This window comes from Myodes glareolus, chromosome 7 (assembly GCF_982192425.1).
Source record: "Myodes glareolus chromosome 7, mMyoGla1.1, whole genome shotgun sequence".
NCBI classification, from domain to species: Eukaryota; Metazoa; Chordata; class Mammalia; order Rodentia; family Cricetidae; genus Myodes; species Myodes glareolus.
The window spans coordinates 23002978-23021341 of record NC_142032.1 but is presented as its reverse complement, the minus strand read 5'-3'; the positions used below and the strand labels follow the sequence as shown (position 1 = coordinate 23021341).

Below are 18364 nucleotides of genomic sequence, written 5' to 3'. Positions count from 1 at the left end.
AAACCATTCACTCAGCCAAACCTTTAGTTTTCATGGTCAAATCTACATAAAGTTAGTCCCTTGCAACTATCCTTATTGACAGTATTCATTGATAAGAAAGGAACCCCAAGTAGGAGGCACTGAGCAAGAGACACAGTATGTGTACTCTTCCTGAGAAACAAGTCTGTGTCACCTTGAATTCTCTAGCAGCAGACGCAGGAAGGTGAAATCTACTGGCCTTTTGCTCAAACATAATAAACTGTTAATGTTCGGTGTTTACCCTTCATCTTGGTTTTATTTAATGCAAGATCATAGCCCAGAAAACTAACTGCTTATGCCTTTATCCCTAGAGATACAGGAAAAAGGCTTGAGTCACTAAACCAACCCCAGAGAAAGAAATTTCTCCTCACTTGTGTGCTGGCAGGCATCCAGCTAGAGCTGGAATCAAAGTCTCCAAAGAAATTCACTTTAAACTCAGCTAGCTAGACGCTAATGCAAACTAATTACTTTCATCTTCCTCCAGGGCTTGCTGGTTACTATGGATCCCAACACTGTGTTCCCAGCCAGTGGGGATGGAGGTAGAAGTGCTCAGAAAGGGTAACAGCACTGATGCAGTTTTATACAATAATTAATCATGAAACTCTATCTTAATGCATTACAGTTAATAAATGTAGCTAGTGCACAAAAACTTCTTTTTAGAATTTTGAAATGATTTAAATTTAAAATCCTATCCTTATTTAACCCTCCAAGTGTCTGCTGGAGATCTACACAACCATGCTCCTCTCTGAGACATAAGTCACCTTCTTGTCAGATTGAGCTGTTTTTGTGATTCTATGAAATGTATGCTTAACTGTTGTGTGAGTATATAAACTAAAAACCACTTGGGCTAGGTAGAACAACGTGGAACAATGAAGAGGAATGGTGAGAGAATGGTGAAAGAACAGTGAATTAGGTAACTAATAGGAAGAATTAGTGAGGCATGATAAAGACTTATGCTGCTTATTCGTTCCCAGCTTTCCAGGTCTGAAATAATCACACAGAAACTATATTATTTAAATCACTGCTTGACCAATCACTTAAGCGTATTGCTAGCTAGCTCTTATAACTTTGTTTAACTCATTTCTATTTATCTGTATATTGCCATGAGGCTGTGGCTTACCTGCAAAGTTCCAGTGTGCTTGTCTCTGGCAGAGGCTACATGACTTCTCTTTGACTCCTCCTTTTTTTGCCCAGCATTCAGCTTAGTTTTCTCCAGTCTATCTCTATCCTGCCCTATCACAGGCCAAGGTACCTTCTTTATTCATTAACAAATAAAAGCAACACATATACAGAAGGAGTTCACACACCATGACCATAAAAATACAAAAATTATAAATATTATAATATTTATAATATTATTATAAATATTCATGGATGGCATAAATTTTGATGTAAGAAATCAGTTTATATGATGGATTGAGTGGGACAAGGAGATACACATTTAGGCCAGGCATGGCTTTCCCTGTCTCTGATAAGAGGCTTAATTGACCCACAGAGCCATAGTGATATCTGGACCTGGGCTGCTGTCAGGGCCCATGTCTACGTTCTTTGCCCTAATGTAGCCATGGTCTGTGTTGATGTCTGTGGCACCACCGAAGGCTGAAAGGATAGGACTGTACAGAGTTGGACACATCTCTCACTGGTTGTACCACTAAGAAGATCTGGTACTGCCCCTCATCAGCTGGAACACTCAGGAGAGGGGGTCCTACACATCACCTGAGCAGGACAATAGAGCTGTTCATAGGGGCATGGGAGAGTTGGCCATGAGGGTGTGAGAATGGGAGAGCAGGCTGCACCCTTCTCATCTGCCATGTGGTGATGTAGGTGATGGCAAGATGCCCTCCTCCCCTCTGTTGTCACCAGCAGCAATTGGGAGACCTGAACCAACACTCCACCAGATGCAGCACATGGGAGAATGGGTCCTATGTCTCATCTGGGCAGCAGAGTAGAGCTGCCTCTGTAGACAGGAGAGTGTATGAACTAGCCCTAGGTGTGTGATGGAGAAAAGCTAGAACTACTTCGTTGTCTGCAGTGTGGTGGTGGGGGCAAGGGAAAGATGCCATCCTCCAACCCCTCTATAACTGGCACAGGTAGAAGAGCTGGCCCTGAGGTCATAAGAATGGGACAGTTGACCCTGTCCCTTGCCAGCTGCAGTAGTCAGTGTAATAGACCCTGCACCTTGCCTTGGCAGCACAGTAGAGCAGACCCTGTTGGTGAATGATGCCATGTAGCTGCCAGATGGAAAGATGCAGGCCACCAAGTGAAAGCTTGCCGATAGGTGCGGTATAACATAAAATAATAGAAGTGGGTTAACCAAAGATATAAGAGCTAGCTAGAAATACACTTAAGAAATATGCTTAATTGGCCAAGCAATGATTTAAGTAATATAGTTTCTGTGTGATTATTTCATGGTCTGGACAGCTGGGACTGAAGAAGCGACCTCCTACTACATGCTGTCCTTTCTATAATAGGGAAAATTACTATAAAGAGTTAATATACCTCCTTGTGGTTTTGATTCGTTCTTCCTCTATGTTTTTAATATTATTTCTAACAGCGCATGGCACTTTGTGTTTAAGTTTGCCAAAAGACAATCTCTGCAGTGGAGTGTTTCTATATCACCACTAGAGGGAAACCTAAAGCTGTTTTATCTTATACACAGGTCAAGTATTTTTCAGAATGAACTGGGATACTTAAAGAGGTATAGGAACACGAGAGAAAAGATTATTGCTACTGTGGAAATGGTACAGTGAGATGGGAATACTGTGAGGTATGACTAACACTGAAGATCTAAAGACATCACATATATCAGCTATCAAACATGGAGAAATCAATCTAATATTGATCTAGAAACTTCATCTCCTTTGCTGAAGGTGGTATCCATGCTACAAGAGGAGATGGTAATCACCAGACTTTTTCACCTGTGTATGCTGTGAGCTGTAATAAAGACTACTTGGAAAGGTATGCCTAGTGGTTCAACAGTGGTACAGACATATCTGTTTTGTGATTGGATTTTAGTCCTTTTTCACAAGATTGAACTAATACCCAGTATAGCTATTATTACCAAGACCCTGTGAAATATTCATGAGCCCTAATAGACAATAACTACTATTACTCTGCTAATGTGAAATAGGATTTAGCTATTTCTTACCAAATAACCATTATACTACAGTTAAGTGAATCTCTCAACCCTCATTATAGATAACACTCTTTTAACAGTGGATTTCAGTAAATACAGAGAACCATAACTGTTAAAAATAAAGGAAGTAAGTGACTGTGGGTTGTTAATTTATAATTTAGACACCTATATCACACACACACACACACACACACACACACACACACACACACACACCTGCCAAGACTCAAAGATCATTGAGCAAGACTGAGCAGAAACAGTGTAAGAGACAGGAATAGTCGACTGTTACAGTGAAGCAGTGTTGTCCTGACACAATAAAGAAGTCAGACATAGAAACTCAGAGGAGAAGTAATTATTTTGGAGTATTAATTTGAGATGTACTACATTTGTTTACACTGCGGAATATTTGTTTTAATATTGCAAAGATGTGCTGCATTCTTTTATGTTTCATTTGTTTAACTCCGTGAAGATATTATTCTTTCCCTGCCTAAAATACCTGATGGTCTAATAAAGAGTTGAATGGCCAAGAGCAAACACTGACAGGCAGAGAGAATAAGTAGATAGAGAAATATGGGAGGAGAAGAAGGAGCAAGAGAGAACAAGGAGTGAGGATGCTAGGAGTTGGTCATCAAGCCACTCAGCTCCCCAGGCAGCCACAGAGTAAGAGTGAACGTAAGATATTCACAAGTAAGAAAAGGGAAAAGCCTAGAGACAAAAGGTAAATGGCATAATTTAAGTTAAGAGAAACTGGCTAAAATTAAGCCAAGGGAAGGCTAGGCATTTATAAGAAAGAATAATTCTGTGTCATGATTTGGGAACCGGGTGGTGGACACCCAAAAAGGATAAAGAGAAAAGAGTAAAAAGCAACAACAACATGTTGGTGTGCAACATGGGGTTAGAGTGAAGAAAAACCAACTGTAAGTAATAACATAATTAGACCTGCACAAGTTCAAGCCAGTCAAAATGTCAACATGGTGTGGGCAATTGGCAGGAACTCCTAGCTGAGAAGCTATTGGTAATTGATAACTTCTGCAGGAGTGATAGATTTCTATGAAGGTGTTGCCCCTGATAAGTGTAACACACTACAGTTGATTGTCACACACTCAAGCATATAGAGACACCAATAATAGGAGTGTAAGGGTTATAAAACCAAACAACCTGAATGAAGACACAAAGTTGGATTGTTTGAAATAAAAAGCAGATATAGGAGAATATGAGCAAAAATGATGAGCATCATCCAATTTAAAATATTTTTTTTTGAAAATAGGTTATTCTATTCTCTGGGTTGGAGTAGTCACCAAACTATGGTCAGACAGTGTGTGATGTTGCATGGTGATAGACATAGTAAATATGATGGTACCAGCAGTAACTCTAATAGGTCCCAGATCTTAGCACAACTGAATTTATAATGGAAGTACCATTCAGGTTATAAAACTTAGCACATAGATAGTACCACCTCCAGAAATGAAAACAAAGACCTAATCCACCAAAAAGCCCAGTTCTGGGTAAGTCTGTATATGTATTAACTGTGGTTTTTGGCTTCTGTAGTTATTCTTCTTGTGCTTTTGTTAACTGAAGTATATCAACCCAGAACACTGCTTTTGTGCTTTAAAAGCACTCCTTGAGAAAGACTTGGGTCTACCCTGGGATCCCAAACACCCAGTATAGTCACTAATTGGCTAATAAAGACTTCTATAAGCTCAAACACACGTCTAAGCAGTCATCTCTGATTGATAGTCTACAAAGTAATTTTTTATGTTACAGCTTGGCACACACTCCCATTTCCTCCTCTAAAGACAATTACTCTATATTGTGCTTCCAAAGTTAGGGGAGGGATGATGTGGGTAGCATGTTGGAAACCAATGCTGATGTTCTACCCTATTGTGAAGCCAATGCTCAGAACACCTGTGAGACCAGCTCAGCACTGGGGAAGGACCAAGGCCATGCTGCTTGTGTACTGATTACCTCTAAGTTTGATGTGTATCTCAAAATTTGAACAGTAAGCCACAATAATTTTAGTGGGAAATACAATAAGTTTGGAAATATGTCTCTATTTCATAGGCTCTGTCCTCAGCTAGTACTCTGGATAGGATATAGAAACCATTAGTATCTCATCCAGTTAAGATTTATCAACTTTCAACATAGGTTTTAACATGCAATCCTGTGTTTTCTAGTCAAATCTATGTCCAGTAATTGTTTCTTTCTTGTTTATTTGGGATTTTATGTCAATATGAATCAGAAAACAAACTCTGCTTACTTTGCTCAAGGTGACAGGAAAACAAGACTTTGTGTCACTGAAGGTCAAAAGACTACTGATATCAAACTTTTCTGACCTCCATGTCAAAATAAAGACCATCTAATTATTAACTAGATTCCAACAATCATTAAAATTAGACTTTTCTGACCTCCATTTCAAAAAAGATCATCTAATTATTAGCTAGATTATAAAGGTCATTCAAATCAAACTTTTCTGACCTGCATGTCAAAACTTGTTTTAAAAAATCATTTTTAATTTAATTATTGCAGTACTTATTAATTAAAGTCATGCTTGCTTTGAATGTCATTGACTAAGGTTGATATTGAGTCACAGTACACAGTGAAAGTTGGTGATGGAATAGAACTGAATGTCTTTGTTAAGGGACCAGTGCAGTATGAGGGCTCAAACCCTTGCTTTACTATTGGTAGCTTTTGTCTGGCCAATGCACTGAATCTCCAAGGCTCAGTTTTAAATCCCTAGAGAGAATAATATTAGCTTAGAAAAAAAAAGGAAAAAGAATCAGAAGAAATATGGGTGTGAGCATTTCAAGAACATTCATATAATCTGTGTAATGTGATTTATGAAATATTATATAAAGTGGTCTTACAAGACAATTTCCCATGCTATGAAAACTTCGGAATATTGGCTTAGTCAGTGTAGAACAAATATAAAGATGTTTCTTCAAATCAAACTTTTTACTTGTGGTTTGATGTTATAATTAGAATAATATATATCATTATTATATATATTCAATATATATCATTAGAGTAATAATATTATTCCACAAATGCATATATCTTTAGGATAATTGTGTCCTTACATTTCATTCTGCACACCCTAGTTATTTTATAGTAAGATTTCAAACATCCCTAAGCTTCCATGATTTAGCCAAGTCACAAAAGTTGATTTGTATCCAAACTTCCTCAATGTATAATACTTTGAGAATTGTACCAAGTATTTATTTTTTTTTGAGACAGTATTTTACTGTAGCTTTGAGGCCTGTCCTGGAACTAGCTCTTGTAAATCAGGTTGGCCTTACACTCACAGAGATCTGCATGCCTCTGCCTCCCAAGTCTGGGATTAAAGTGTGCCACCACTGACCAGCTCATGATGACTAGTTTTATGTCAACCTGACACAAGCTAGAGTCATCTGAAGGGAAGGAACCTCAATTGAGAAAATGTCTCCATAAGATTTGGTCATAGGCATATTCCAAATTAGTGACTGATGTTGGATGGTGCCATCCATGGGTTGGTGGCCTTGAGTTCTATGAACTAGCAGCCTGAGTAAGCTATGATGAGCAAGCCAGTGTGGCGCACTCCTCCATGGCCTCTGCATCGGCTCCTGCTTCCAGAATCCTGCCCTGTATGAGTTCTTCTTTGGACTTAAACGATGGATAATGATGTGGAGTTGTAAATCAAATGAACCCTTTCTTCTCAAATTTGTTTTTGGTCATGGTGTTTCATCACAGCAATAATAGCCCTAATTAAAACAAGAAAAAAAAAGCAATAGAACAACTTCTCAGTGGAGAGTATAAAGTCACGAATCCACAGTTCCTATATTCTACTTTCCATGAGATTAACTAAGGGTGTTTCTATAATCAGTTTACCAAGATAGATTAACTTCTGGAATGAAGTGAGGAGGACAATTCCAATATTTTTCTTTAAGAAGCTGTATAGCTGATAGCTTGTTATTTTTTGTGGTACTCCTAACAGTGGGAATGGTTATATATCTGACTCTTGCCTTGGGACTCTTGGGACTAAGCCCACTGTTGGGCTGCCTTGTCTAGGCTTAATATGAGGGTTCTTGTCTTTTTGTATCTTTTTTGTCATATTTGACTATCATCTCTTGGAGACCTGATCTTTTCTGAAGAGGAAATAGAAGGGGTGTGAATCTTGGGGAGAGGAGAGGTGAGGTAATCTTGGAGGAGGGAAGAGGATGGAAACTGTGGCCAGGATGTATGGTTTGAGACAAAAATCTATGTTTAAAATTAAAAGAAATGGAAATAAAACTAATAACGATGACCATCAGAAAAGTTCATTGAATTCTGTTTTTTGATCCATTTTTGAACTGTGTGATACTGGCAGTTCTTTATTTTGTCACTAGCAGAACAAATAAAAGCAGTCTTGGTTTTCTATGACTGTGTTATACAGTGGTCAAGGACAGGATAACACATGGTCTTTCATTTCAGATGTCCAAGTAACAGAAGGCATAGTTTATTGACTTAGTTGTATTTGTCAGAGTGGACTAAGTACTTATAAGGTTAAATTTACTGACAATGCATGTGCAAACATTTAAGACTACAAACAAATATATTAAATATATAGTTAAACCTGGGTATGGTGGTAGATGCATAGACTTTTAACACTGAGGCAATACAGAGGATGGGTAATGAGTTTGAGCTAGGAAAGGAGACTTTGTTTAAAGCAAACTTATTTCATAGAGATACAAAATATCCATAATGTCAATAATCCTTACCTATCACTAATTTCAGGATCAGTGGAATTAATGGATTAGAATCTTGAGGAATTTTCTTGTATCCAATCATTAACCTTAATATTTTTCAAGAATAGTGGCACCATCTAGCACCTGCTTTGCATTTTAAATTGCAATATTTGGTTATCAACCATCACAATAAAGCCAGAATCTCTAATATGTATCTTTTAACAAGGACATGCATGAAGAACATCTTTCTTTTGCCTTTATCACTAGATCAACTCCACTCAAAATAGAGATTAAAGAGCATCTAGCTCATTAGTCAATTATGACATCATTTTGATTCAGTGGGTAGTATTATGAATTTTCTATAGATCCAGTCATGATCCTGGGGCTCAGTCTCACCTGTTTCTCCTCTCACTCTGGAGACAGAGCTCTGGGAGAGTGAAGTTCACTCCTGGCCCTATTCCCTTCTAGTTATTGGCAATTTCCTCCAGATAGATGTGCAGGTCATCAGCCAATCTTTGACCAAAGTAAGTATTCCACATTTCTTTATTCTCTCCATCCCCTGTTATAAACATTCCCAGTAATTTATACTCTGAATACCAGAAATTCCATAGCCCTAGCAGGATCCAGGACTGGAATTCCCATGAAAACCAGATAAGAGTTTTCACATACACACACGCACACATGCTCACTCACAAATCCATGACTGTCAGCTCAAATATGGGAGTGGATTGGATAGTTCACATCTGGTGAACTTGTTAGTAGAGAAAGTAAAGAAAGGAATTAAGTCATGGAAACCTAGAGGGTAAGTTTAGTGTGCTATGCTACATTTCTATGTGGTAGATAAAAGATGTAAAAGGTTTATTTTCGGTAAAATTAAGAAGAGAGCACTGATTGTATTTTAAATCTGCATCCTGCGTCTCCCCACCCCTCCCCAGCACACATACCAGGTAACCAGGCAACCTTCATAAACAGTCTGAGAGAAGCCATAGTACTTGATCAGATAGCACATGCACCAGACACTGCAATTTCTATGGGTATTCAGGTCTGAAAGGGTATGAAAGGGTATGAAAGGTAGAAGGTCCTGAACAGATTGGCAGCAGACACTAAGAGACCACAGATGCAAGCCCAGACTACTATACCCAGCAAAGGTCTCAATCGCCATCAATGGAGAAAACAAAATATTTCATGACAAAATCAAATTTAAACAATACCTATCAACAAATCAAACTCTACAGAAAGTACTAGAAATAAAAATCCAACCCAGAGAAGGTAATTGCACCCCTCTTCAAGGCAACAGTTAACCTCCTACCAGCAAGCCCCAAAGAAGGGAAACACAAACACTATTACTGAAAAATAACAGGAATTGCAAATCACTGGCTATTGATCAATATCAATATCAATGCAATCAATTTGCCTATAAAAGACACAGTTTAAGAAAATGGTTATGAAAACAGGATCTATTCTTCTGCTGTATACAAGAAACACACCTCAACCTCAAAGACAGACATTACCTCAGAGTAAAGGATTGGGAAAAGATTTTCCAACCAAGTGCACCTAAGAAAGAAGTGGGTGTAGCTATCCTAATATCTAACAAAATAGACTTCAAACTAAAATCAATCAGAAGAGATGGAGAAGGACACTTCATATTCATCACAGGGATAATCCATCAAGATGAAATCTCAATCCCGAACCGCTATGCCTAAATACAAAGCACCCACATATGTAAAAGAAATATTACTAAAGCTTAAATTGTACACCAAACCCCACATACTAAGAGTTCCAGACTTCAACACCCCACTCTCTCCAATGAACAGATCAATCAAACAGAAGATTAACAGAGAAATAAGAGAACTATTAATGTCATAACTCAAATGAACTTAATAGATATCAATAGAACATATCATTCAAACACAAAAGAAAATACCTTCATCTCAGAACCTCAAAGACCCTTCTCCGAAATTAACCACATTCTCAATAACAAAGCAAACTAGGGAAGATACAAAAAATTTGGAAGAGCCCCCTGTGTCTTATAAGATAACGATGTTTTAAAATTTGAATTCAACAACAACACTAATTGCAGAAAGCCTACAAATTCATGGAAATTGAACAGTGCTCAATTGGATCATCCTGGGTTAAATAAGAAATAAAGAAAGAAACGAAATACTTTGCAGATATCAACAATAAAGAAGGCAAAATATACCCAAAGTTATGGGACACACTAAGTGCCTACATAAAGAAGCTGGAAAATCCCGCACTAGTGAGTTAAGAGAATGCCTGAAAACTCTAGAAAGAATGAGGCAAACTCACTCAGGAGTACTACATGGCAGGAAAAATCAAATTGAGAATTGAAAATCAGCAAAATAAAAACAAAGAAAACAATACAAAGGATCAATGAAACAAAGAGCTGGTTCTTTGAGGATAATCAACAAGATAGACAATCCCTTATCCAAACTCATCAAAAGGCAGAGAGAGAACATCTAAATTAACAAAAACAGAATGGAAAAGGGGGGCACAACAACAGACAAGTAGGAAATTCCGAGAATCATAAGTTCCTACTACAAAAACCTGTACTCCACAAAACTGGAAAATGTAAAAGAAATAGACATTTTTTTGGATAAGTGCCATACACCAAAATTAAATCAAGACTAGGTAAACAATTTAAATAGAACTATAATCTGCAAGGAAATAGAAGCAGTCATCAAAAGCCTTCTAAAGAAAAAAAGCCCAGGGCCAGATGGTTTCAGTGCAGAATCCTAACAGTACTTCAAAAGAGAGCTAACACCTGTACTCCTCAAATTGTTCCACATAACAGAATCAAAGGAACATTGACAAACTCTTTTTATGAGTTTACAGTTACCCTAATATACAAACCATTCAAAGACTCAATCAAAAAAGAGAATTATAGACTAATCTCCCTCCTGAACATTGATATAAAATACTCAATAAAATAATGGCAAACTGAATCCAAACTCATTAAAAAACTTCATCAAGCATGATCAAGTCGACTTCATCCCAGAGATGTAGGGATGGTTCAACATCTGAAAATCTATCAATGTAATCCACCATATAAATAAACTGAAAGAAAAATACCATTTGATTATCTAATTAGATGCAGAAAAAGCATTTGGCAAAATCCACCACCCCTTAATGACAAAGATCTTGGAGAGATCAAGGATGCAAGGAGAATATCTAAACATAGTAAAAGAAATGCACAGCAAACCGGAAGCCACCATCAAATTATTGGAGAGAACTCAAAGTGATTCCACTAAAATCAGCAATAAATAATACTATCCACTCTTTCCATATCTATTCAACTTAGTTCTTGAAGCTTTAGCTAAAATAATAAGATAATAAAAGGAGCCAACTTTTACTATTTGCAGATGATATGATAGTATACATAAGTGACTTCAAAACTCACCAGCAAACTCCTACAGCGAATAAATACCCTAAGTTATGTTGCAGGATACAAGATCAACTAAAAAAAAATCAGTAGCCCTCCTATATGCAATTGATAAAGAAGTTGAGATAGAAATCAGAGAAATATCACCTTCACTATAGCCACAAATAGCATAAAATATCTTAGGGTAACACTAACCAAAGAAGTGAAAGACCTTTTAAACAAGAACTTTAAGTCTTTGAAGAAAGAATTTGAAGAAGATTCCAGAAAATGGAAAAATTTCCCATGCTCTTGGATAAGGAGCATCAACATAAAATAAATGGCAATCCTGCTAACAGCCATTGTTAGATTCCAAGTAACCTTCATCAAAATCCCAATACGAGTCTTCATAGACCTTGAAAGAACAATAATCAACTTCATCTACAAAAATAAAAACCCAGCATTGCCTAAACAATTCTGTAAAATAAAGGAATGTCCAGAGACATTACCATCTCTGATATCAAGCTCTATTATATAGCTACAATAATGAAAAGAGCCTGATATTATAATGAAAACAGACAGGTTGACCAAAGGAATTGAACTGAGGACCTGGATATTAATCCACACACCTATGAACACCTGAGTTTTGACAAAATTATAAATTATACAATGGGAAAAGAAATCATCTTTAACAAATGGTGCTGGCATAACTGGATGTTAACATTCCAAGATTATGTAGAAAGAATGTTACCATTAGCAGGTAGATTGTTTGGAGATGAGACAACAGCCATGCCTATAATAAAGCAACTTGTATTTGAAAATGCCAATAGATATTGTAAAGAAGCATTATGCCCTCACAAAACAAAGAGTTTAAATGAATATATCAGTATATGCAGAGATATAGAAGGGAATTTCATTCAAGACCAGGTTATAGTGGCAGCTATTCAACCTCCGAGAAACATAAGAGGACTGGGATAGAGCGCCGGAGGCCGTAATTGTCTTAACTGCGGAACGCCTGGTCATCTTCGAAAGGAATGCCCACAGCTGATAATGAAGGGAAGGAGGAAACCTGGCATGTGCCCTAGATGCAGAAGGGGAGCACATTGGGCTAAAGATTGCTTCTCTAAAACAGATATAGATGGAAAACCTTGCCACGTTAGGTGGGAAATCTCTGCCATGTACCATTAATCAACAGCAAGCAAACTGGCAGAGGGCCCTGCTCTAGGGCCCCAAAACCTCAGTGTACAAAGCAATGACTGTGGGACCTCAGGGACGGTACCCCAGCAGAGGCGGTGCTCAGGTCCTTCCGCAGAGCAATCTTTTCACATTGCAGACCTTGTCAGAGCCACAACAGGGAATGCAGGGTTGGACCTCTGTGCCTCTGCCAGAATAGTCTTAACTCCACAAACGGCAGTGCAAGCACTCCCTACAGGAGTATATGGGCCCTTACCACCGGGTACCATGGGATTTATATTAGGCAGAAGCAGTACCCTTTTAAAGGGGATCCAAATACATCCTGGGATAGTAGATGCAGACTATAAAGAGGAGATTAAGGTTATGACATCTGTCCAAAAGGGGGTGGTGGTAATTCCTCAAGGTGAGCAGATAGCAGAGTTAGTGTTGATTCCCAGCAAGGTTACCAATAATAAATGAGTCCATGGCAATCAAGGGTTTGGATCCCCTGGAATGGCTACTTTCTGGGTTGCACAGTTAAATGAATGAACCCCAACTTAGAATAACTATAGAGGGAAAGGGCTGTGATGATATATTAGATTCTGGGGCAGATGTATCAGTTTTGTCCTTAAAATATTGGCCAAAGGCATGGCCCTTGGAAGAAGGTACTGTACAGCTGCAGGGAATAGGTCAAACAACACCTCAAAAAAGTTCAAAAATATTGAAATGGCATGATGAAGAAGGACATGAGGGTTTTTTTCCAGTCATATGTTCTTCCTGGCCTGCCTGTCAATCTATGGGGACGTGACCTCTTAGCAGAGATGGGGGCAGTCGTAACAACACAACCTACAAAGGTGTCCCCCTGGAAAGCCACTTCGGTGATGAAAGCTATGGATAGCTAGCCTGTAGGCTAGGGTGAGATGAGTTGTTTGTGTTTTTCGTCCAGGAGTGGACAAGCCCATTTGGGTACCAGAGCGATATGTTCGGGATGTGCAAAATAATGAGAAAGAAAGGATCCTGTGATGAACCTGAGAATGACACCTGTCATTCTCTTGAGCCTCCTGATGAGTCCCAATTAAGTAAAAACCACTGTGTGAAGGCTGGTAAGGAACCCCCTTGTATTGATCAGTGAGCCAAGCTCGTTCTTTGTATTTATCTTTCTATTCCTCAAACTGTACAGCTGGAACTGCTTTAAGCAATATGGCGATAGAACAGGCTTCTATTAATCAAACCATTTCCATTGTGAATGCTTTATGCTTTGTTACATTTTGGGTGATATGAATATTACTTTAAAGGAATCCTATACAAGTGAGTGAAGTTCCTCTCTTTCTTATTTGGAATATTTCTCTGAGAGCTCAGACACTATTAAATCCCGTATTTGTTTAGTTTTCTTTCTTTTTTCTTTTCCTTTTTGGAGTATGGAATAGAACCTTTGGGGGTAAAGATGGAAAAAACACTCACCCTTCTGGATGGAACGCCTCAGTGGAAAACAGAAGACCCTGCAGCAGAAGCTGTAGGTGCCCTACACTCCCTTGCGGGGACCTTCCAGCCTGCCTGGCTGGCAGACACTCTACATTATAATTTTAAATGAGCTGTACAAACACAACACCTTAATCAAGAGTAGAAATATTCATATAACAAAATTGACCTTAAATTTTTATCAAAAAACAATATCCATACCAATGCAAATCTCTATAGCTTATCCCCTTTAAATGTAAACCAACATTTATAAACAATATTTGGGAATTTGGGTGAAGTTGTCTCCAAACTGCTTCCTGCTTTTTGTTGGGTGAAGTAATTTTTGGGGGTGTTTGTAGAGACCTTTCAGAGGGTCTTAGTCCATCAGACCACATTAGTCTGGAAGAAATCCATAGGTTCTCATCTTCTGTGAAAACAAACCTCTTTTTCAAAGCAATAAATCCTTAGACCCAAATTCTGAAATCAAGATATCTTTAAAATATATAGGTTGATTTAGCTTAGCAGCCCATACAATGAAATGTCTCTCTGTACTTAATTCCTTCACAGTCAAAAAATTCAAAGAAAATACAATAATATACATAATCCAGACTCTCTGTGTATATACCATCTTTACATGTCTTATTCGCTTACTCTATTATTTCCCCAACAAGTTTAGTATTTATTTTATTATCTTTATTCCTTTAATCTATGTTTGTCTGTACTTTTATATTACATTTACTGTCTCTTTACTCTTTTTCTTCTCTCTCCTAAGCCTACATACATTTTATAAAAACACATTGTGTCTCATTTATAGGTCTTAGTCTGTCCTAGAGTGTATCTGAAATCCTTTTCTGTTCAGGAACATTTCTTAAACTGCTAAGCAGAGGCCCGAGTAGGACCAAGACTTCGCCTTTCGACTTTGCCTTTTGGCTTTGCCCAGTTGAACATGGCAGAGGCATGTTCACTGCGTCTGTAAGCTGTGCACACCACCCCAGTTTTAAATATGCAGTAGGTCTATGTCGAGCCATAGACCTTACAAACCCCATTTAATGCTCTTTGGCCAGACCTCCCAAAGGAGTCAGAGTTTGTGCTGGCGAACCAGGAAGCCACCATTTTGAAACCATGTGGTTTTTTCTTTCTGCTACTGTAGAATCAGGAAGACCTCTCTTAAAGGAGCCATGGCATTAAGCCATGCTTAACTCTGTTCTTATGTTGTAGAATTACTTTTTAAGCTTTCTCAGGGTTTATATGGATATAGTGAACCATGTTGGCATGCCAATTTGTTGTAGGAGGCCGCTTGTTTGGTTCCAGCTGCTCAGACCACAAAATAATCACACAGAGACTGAATTAATTAAATCACAGTTTGGTCTATTAACTCTAGCTTCTTATTTGCAGGCTTCTTTGTAGCACTTTTTTCAGGTGGGCTGTTTGCTAGAGACAAGAATGTCTCATTTAAGAGAGGCTTTCTGACTCAGTTTTAGCTGCAAAACATTGCACCTCTTTTAAGAAGCCCTGCCACAAATACTTATATGGCGTTCATATACAGCAAGCTGACAGCATGCTTCTTGGTGGTGGCAGGAACCTTGAAACTCTATAGAGCTGTGACAATAAACATGGATCTGGACAGTACCTAGACTTTATTTTTACTTTTAAAAGTAAAAATAAAAGAAATAAAGTTTAAAATAAAGCCATGTAAATATGAAAAATATACAGAGAATTAGGTACTGTAAGTTACTCTGTTGTCCTTAAGTTGTTTGATGACTGAGGAAGGAACAGCAGCTGCTAAAAGACATTTGATCATAGGTGTTGCTGGATTAATCCAACAAATGTATTTTGAAAATACCTTGACTTCGAAATTTAAGTCAAAAGATATGTTACTTTGAAGAAGAGGTTTTGCTTTTTTTCCCACAGGAAATAAGAGGCAGTAGATTCGTTTGGTTTAAGAAAAATTAAGTTTGACCAAGAAAGACCCCCTGGAAAATCTCTGATAGGAGCAGATGACCAAGATGATCCAACATTTCAGAGGACCTCTGTTGGAGTTTCCTCTGAGTACTACATCCAGAACAGCCTCAAAACTGCTTGCTGAGATGATCAAGCTTCACAGAATATTCCAGTCAGGACCTTACTATAATCTTAAATTTTCTTTAAGTCCCCATAAGTTTATCAGCACCCCCAATCTGCAGAAAGTATCCTGGAATACAATGCCCACATTCCCAAAAATACGAATTATGGATGTTTGTATTTGTTTAGAGTGTTGGTTACAAGTTGTTATGAATAATGGTCAAGAAAAAAGCTAAACAAAAGAAATTAGATTCATAGTTCTTGTCTTGAAAAAAATGGGGGAAGTGCTTTGGGACAATGGCCTTGCTTTCTATAGAGATCTGTCTGTTGTACTTGGTATTAAAATGCTGATTGGTCAAAAGACAGTCAGGGCAACCAGAACAGGAGAATTCTGGGCAGAGAAAGGAGTCAGTCTCCAGCCATCATCCAGGCACAGAGGATGCAAGAAGAGAATGTCTCGCTGATAAAAGGTACCAAGCTGTGTGGCTAACACAGACAGGATTTATGCGTTAATTAAAGATGTAAGAGTTAATAAGATTAGTCTGAGCTAATAGGCCTATTAATGTAGACCTGTGTGTTTCTTTGAGACTGAATGACTGTGGGACAGGGTGGAACAGAAATCTCTGTCAACAGAACCATACCTACTTCTCTGGAATAAAACTAGCCTGGTTGAAATTAATGAAGGTTTTAATATGATCTTGAATTCAACACTCAAATATGGATTTCAAATTTTACTGAAAACACTTTGACAATATCACCACTGTTACAATTTTGGTGGCCTTCTCTGTCAGTACCCTGTCTCCTTAATAGAGAAACTCAGCCCACTCCCAATCTCTCCCTTGCTTCCAAGGCAAGCTGATCTTTACTCTCTTCCCTTTTCTTTCTCTATCCTAATCATTCTTCTGAAGAGGCAGTTTTCTGGCTCTCTTCCCCGTCCATTTTTTCTCTCCCCCTCTTAACCCCCTCTCTCTGTTCCTCTAGCTGTCTTTCTCTCTCTTCCCCCATGCCTCCCTTACCCTCTTATACCCTCCCAATACCCACTAAATAAACTCTCCATACTTGAGCTCCCTCTGCATGGTGTATCAGTCTGTCCCTTACCCACCATGATCCCTCACCCACCAGGGGACCCACCCAGGTCCCGCGCAGTCTGGAAATTTTTCACTGGTGCTGTGAAATCAACAGGCTCTCCTGGCACCCCTCTCATTTTTGGGACTCTTGACTGGGTCCCTCCACAGACTGCTGACTACTGAATTCTGCACATGCCACCAGAATCAATTGGTGAGTCCCCTCATCTGGTCAGCTTAACCAGTTCTCTGAATCCATAGGAGTCTGGGACCCCTCTGGTGTTATTTGAAACAGGGCAAACACCCTCAGCCATAGCCTTCATGGCTACGGTTGGTCCCTTTGTTGACATTCATCTTTGATAATTTCCTGTAACTCAGGACTGATATCTCGATTCTCATCTTGGACTGTTGTTCCTTCAATCCTGGCCCCCAATCCCTTTGCTGATGGTCCTTGTATTGGTTTGTACCACTTGACTTGACCCTCGCTCTGTCTTAAAGACACTTGAGATAGTTTAGGTCTTGTTTATTTTTTCTTTCCCTCTCTTCCTCAGCTATGGGAAACAGGGCTTGATCCAAACTGGCCGCATTATGGCAAATCCCAACATGGGAGCTTTCTAATTTTTGCCAAAATAATCAGGCAGATGGAAGAGTCCCACTATATCCAGCCATGCTAAACTCTGGCTCAACAGGCCACTTCCTAACTTGGCTGAGACTGTCAGTGACAGAACCTGTCTCTCTTCTCCCTGTCTATTCATTCATGGAGCCCTGCCTCAACCACCCTGCAGTTACCAGTACCCTCTTGCTGCCTGACTTCTCTGGGCAAAAAGTGCTGAAGAATTTTCCTGTCCATTTCATGTATGGAAGAATGTGTGAATGGTGTAGCCATATGGATGTGATTCTTATTTAAATATATGTTTTACATGTCCTATATGTCTTTCTTATTATTTGTATCTCTTTAAAATTCCAGCGGCTTCTCTAAAAAGCATGTGATTTCTCCGTGCCTTTCAACATGTCGGCAGGCGTCCTTGCAACACACAAGCAACCATCATCTTTGCTTTGGGCAACCATGTGACTGCTGACTGCCAGGTCTCCTGGCTTGTTTGGACCCCAGCATCCTGCCTGCTTCACCTGCAGCTGATCTGTTCTCTTCTACCTGTTAAAAATCTGCAACTTTGATTCTCTACTTTTTTCTTTGCTCCAAAGACCTGCACATGTCTGTTTTATTACAAACTGTGAGTCAGAGATAAAATAGCCAGCTTCTTCTCACTCACTTTTCATTTAACTTTATGTGCAACATAAATTCAATGGCATGTTTATATACAGGTGCCTATTGTTTAAAAAACATTTTAAGTAGTCTTAATAAGCTCTGTTCATTGCA

At 38.7% G+C, this 18364-nt stretch overlaps 1 long non-coding RNA gene across 1 annotated transcript; it reads left to right on the top strand.

Annotated features, from left to right (window-relative positions):
* The first annotated feature begins 5067 nt into the window (after positions 1-5067).
* Positions 5068-18252, top strand: LOC148121321 (uncharacterized). Its single transcript, XR_015738248.1, has 2 exons — positions 5068-5153; positions 17954-18252. It is a non-coding gene; the product is annotated as an uncharacterized LOC148121321 (long non-coding RNA).
* The last annotated feature ends 112 nt before the right edge of the window (positions 18253-18364 follow it).